General features: G+C 43.2%; 1 non-coding gene across 1 annotated transcript; it reads right to left on the bottom strand.

Moving 5' to 3' along the window:
• Positions 1–451: 451 nt before the first annotated feature.
• Positions 452–558, bottom strand: LOC141715750 (small nucleolar RNA R71). Its single transcript, XR_012572501.1, has one exon. It is a non-coding gene; the product is annotated as a small nucleolar RNA R71 (small nucleolar RNA).
• Between the last annotated feature and the right edge of the window lie 4,232 nt (positions 559–4,790).

Below are 4,790 nucleotides of genomic sequence, written 5' to 3'. Positions count from 1 at the left end.
GGAGAAGTTATATTTTGAGGATTCGGATTCAGGAACTGAGCAGAAAGAACCAGTAAATATGGGAGATCGTATTGTTCAAGCTGATCCAGCTCTTATGGATTTTTCGCGGCCTAAAATTGATGACATTCAGTCAAGCATCCTTCATCCGGCTATTCAAGCTAACACCTTTGAAATCAAGTCGGGCACTATTCAGATGGTGCAGAATTCTGTTTCTTTTGGAGGAGCGGCAACTGAAGACCCCAACATGCACATAAGGAATTTTGTCGTGATCTGCAGCACTTTTAAGTATAATGGCGTGACTGATGAGGCTATCAAGTTGAGGCTTTTCCCATTCTCACTGAGGGACAAGGCTAAAGACTGGTTACATTCTGAACCAGCTGGGTCCATCACTACGTGGCAAGATCTTGCGCAAAAGTTTCTGGTGAAGTTTTATCTGATGGCAAAGACTGCTGCTATGAGGAGTGCTCTTACTCAGTTTGCGCAGCAACCTACAGAATCTATATGCGAGGCTTGGGAACGCTACAAGGAAATCTTGAGAAAATGTCCACATCATGGAATGCCGGATTGGATGGTGATCACTGGTTTCTATAATGGTTTGGGGGCCCAATCTCGGCCCATGCTCGATGCAGCAGCTGGAGGCGCCTTATGGGCTAAAAGCTATACTGAGGCGTATAATCTTATAGAGACGATGGCTGCAAATGAGCATCAAAACCCAACTCAGAGGATGACGTCAGGCAAGGTAGCAGGTATTCTGGAAGTTGATGCAGCCACCGCTATTGCAGCCCAGCTCCAAGTGCTATCAATGAAGGTTGATTCTCTGGCTACGTATGGAGTTAATCAAATAGCTATGGTTTGTGAGCTTTGTGCAGGTTCTCATGCTACGGATCAGTGTTCTCTTGTCAACGAATCTGTTCAGTATATGAATAATTATCAGCGACAACAGCAGCCTGTGCCAGCGACCTATCATCCTAACAACAGAAATCATCCAAATTTCAGCTGGGGGAATAATCAGAATGCTATTCAGCCACCATATCAGCAAGGAGTGAGTAAACAGTTTAACCCACCTGGATTCCAGCAACCGCAACAGTATGCTACAAGGCAATCATATCCTCAACAGGGAAGTGCAGCTGCACCTACTAGTGCTGATTTTGAGGAACTTAAGCTGTTGTGCAAGAGTCAGGCGGTTTCTATCAAGACCTTGGAAAATCAAATCGGTCAATTAGCCAATGCAGTGCTCAATCGTCAACCTGGCACTCTTCCCAGTGACACGGAAGTACCAGGCAGGAAGGAAGCTAAAGAGAAGTCAAGGCTATTACCTTAAGGTCTGGAAAAGTAGCTGATTCTGAAAAGGTAAAAGAAGTAGAAGCTGAAATTAGAGATGAAGAATTTAAGCAAAAGGAGAAAGCGGCGGAACCAAGGAAGACTACTGTTGAACACACTCTGCCTAAGGCTAATACAGGGGAGAAACAGCTCTATCCTCCACCACATTTTCCTAAGAGATTGCAGCAACAAAAGCTGGATAGACAGTTCGGGAAGTTTCTGGAGGTGTTCAAGAAACTTCACATCAATATACCTTTCGATGAGGCTCTTGAACAAATGCCTAGTTATGCGAAGTTTATGAAGACTATTCTTTCAAGGAAGGTGAAACTGGATGACCTTGAAACCGTTGCTCTCACGGAAGAATGCAGCGCTGTTCTGCAGCAAAAGTTACCACCAAAACTGAAAGATCCAGGAAGCTTCACCATTCCTTGCACCATTGGTAATCTGACTTTTGACAAGTGCCTTTGTGATTTGGGAGCAAGCATTAATCTGATGCCATTGTCGATCTTTAAAAAGCTGGATCTACCCGATCCAAAACCCACATACATGTCGCTACAATTGGCTGACCGTTCCATTACTTACCCAAGGGGCATAGTTGAGGATGTGCTCGTCAAGGTGGATAAGCTCTTCTTTCCTGCAGATTTTGTTATTCTGGATTTTGAGGAAGATAAGAAGATTCCCATAATCTTGGGAAGGCCTTTCTTGGCTACTGGCCGTACCTTGATAGATGTGCAAAAAGGTGAACTTACTATGCGGGTCCAAGATCAGGATGTGACCTTCAACGTATTCAAGGCAATGAAATTCCCTATAGAAGATGAGGAGTGCTTAAAATTGGATGTGATTGACTCTGCGGTTACTTCGGAACTCGATCACATGCTAATGTCTGATGCATTGGAAAAGGCCTTAGTGGGGGATTTTGACAGCGATGATGAAGATAACAACGAGCAATTACAATATCTGAACGCTTCTCCCTGGAAGCGAAAGCTGGACATACCATTTGAATCTCTTGGTACTTCTGACCTTAAGAACGCTGAAGGGAAGCTCAAACCATCAATAGAGGAAGCACCTACCTTGGAGCTCAAGCCATTACCTGAGCACTTGAGGTATACTTTTTTAGGTGATTCATCTACGTTACCTATTATTATTTCATCTGACCTTTCAGGTAGTGAGGAAGACAAGCTCTTAAGGATTTTGAGAGAATTCAAATCGGCTATAGGATGGACCATAGCAGACATTAAGGGGATAAGTCCTTCATATTGCATGCATAAAATTCTGCTAGAGGAAGGTAGTAAGCCAACTGTGGAACAACAGCGAAGACTGAATCCCATCATGAAGGAGGTGGTGAAGAAAGAAATTCTGAAATGGCTAGATGCAGGCATCATTTATCCTATTTCTGACAGCTCGTAGGTGAGCCCCGTACAATGTGTACCTAAGAAGGGAGGTATCACTGTGGTCGCAAATGAAAAGAATGAGCTCATCCCTACTCGAACAGTTACAGGATGGAGAGTATGCATGGATTATAGAAAATTGAACAAAGCCACAAGGAAGGATCACTTCCCTCTTCCATTTATTGATCAGATGCTTGACAGATTGGCGGGTCATGAGTATTTTTGTCTTCTGGATGGTTATTCCGGGTATAATCAGATTTGTATTGCACCAGAGGATCAGGAAAAGACTACCTTCACTTGTCCATTTGGCACGTTTGCTTTTCGTAGAGTTTCGTTTGGGTTATGTGGCGCCCCGGCCACCTTTCAGAGATGTATGATGGCTATATTCTCTGACATGATTGGAAATAACGTCGAAGTGTTCATGGATGACTTCTCCGTCTTTGGACACTCATACGATGAATGTTTGAATAATCTGCGCGCCGTACTTAAAAGATGCGTGGAAACTAATTTGGTGCTCAATTGGGAGAAATGCCATTTTATGGTGCGTGAAGGCATTATCCTTGGGCATAAGGTCTCTAGCAAGGGTCTGGAGGTGGACAAGGCCAAGGTGGGAGTCATTGAAAATCTTCCCCCACCTAATTCTGTGAAAGGAATCCGTAGTTTTCTTGGTCATGCGGGTTTTTATCGGCGATTCGTCAAGGACTTTTCAAAGATATCTAAGCCGTTGTGCAATTTGCTTGAGAAAGATGTGCCTTTCAAATTTGATGATGAATGTTTGGCAGCATTCGAGACTCTCAAGAAGAGTTTGATCACTGCACCAGTTATTACAGCACCAGATTGGACAGAACCGTTTGAGATGATGTGTGATGCAAGTGATTATGCGGTAGGTGCAGTTCTGGGACAACGCAAGAAAAATCTCTTCCATGTGGTCTACTATGCGAGTAAGACTTTAAATGGTGCCCAATTGAACTACACCACTACTGAGAAGGAGCTTTTGGCTATAGTCTTTGGTTTTGAGAAATTTTGATCTTATCTGCTTGGTACGAAAGTAACAGTATTCACTGATCATGCAGCTATTCGCTATCTGGTTTCCAAGAAGGATTCGAAGCCGAGACTCATTCGTTGGGTGCTTTTACTTCAGGAATTTGAGTTAGAGATCAAAGATAGAAAAGGTACTGAGAATCAAGTAGCTGACCATCTCTCTAGGTTGGAGAATCCCGATTCTACTTCACAAGATAGGACGTTAATCAATGAATCTTTTCCGGATGAGCAGTTGTTTGCAATTCAGGAGGAAGAACCATGGTTTGCAGATATTGTAAACTATCTCGTCAGCAATATAATGCCTCCTAATTTGACATCCGCTCAAAAGAAGAAGTTTCTGCATGAGGTGAAGTGGTATATATGGGATGAACCATATTTGTTTAGACAGGGAGCTGACCAGATCATCAGGAGATGTATCCCGTTCTGTGAGACGGAGGGGATATTACGAGACTGCCATTCCACGGTTTATGGTGGACACTATGGCGGTGAGAAGACGGCAGCTCGTATTCTGCAAGCAGGTTTTTTCTGGCCTACTTTGTTCAAGGATGCTCATCAGTTTGTTTTAAGGTGTGATCATTGCCAAAGAGTGGGAAATTTGTCAAGGAAGGATGAGATGCCATTAAATATGATGCTTGAAGTCGAGGTCTTTGATGTGTGGGGAATCGATTTCATGGGGCCTTTTATCTCATCTTGCAATAATCAGTACATCTTGCTGGCAGTCGATTATGTCTTAAAATGGGTCGAAGTTAAAGCTTTACTGACAAATGATGCAAAGGCAGTGCTAAATTTTCTTCATAAGCAAATTTTCACAAGGTTTGGCACACCTCGGGTAATCATAATTGATGAAGGATCGCATTTTTGCAACCGTAAGTTCACTTCTATGATGCAGCGTTATAGTGTGAATCATCGAGTAGCTACTACCTATCATCCGCAAACAAATGGTCAAGCGGAAGTGTCTAACAGAGAGAGAAAGCGCATTCTAGAGAAGGTTGTTTATCCGTCAAGGAAGGATTGGTCTTTAAAGCTCGATGAAGCTGTTTG

The sequence above is a fragment of the Apium graveolens genome, chromosome 3 (assembly GCF_009905375.1).
Source record: "Apium graveolens cultivar Ventura chromosome 3, ASM990537v1, whole genome shotgun sequence".
NCBI lineage: Eukaryota > Viridiplantae > Streptophyta > Magnoliopsida > Apiales > Apiaceae > Apium > Apium graveolens.
The sequence above is the reverse complement of the archived record's forward strand: the minus strand, read 5'-3'. Positions and strand labels throughout refer to the sequence as shown.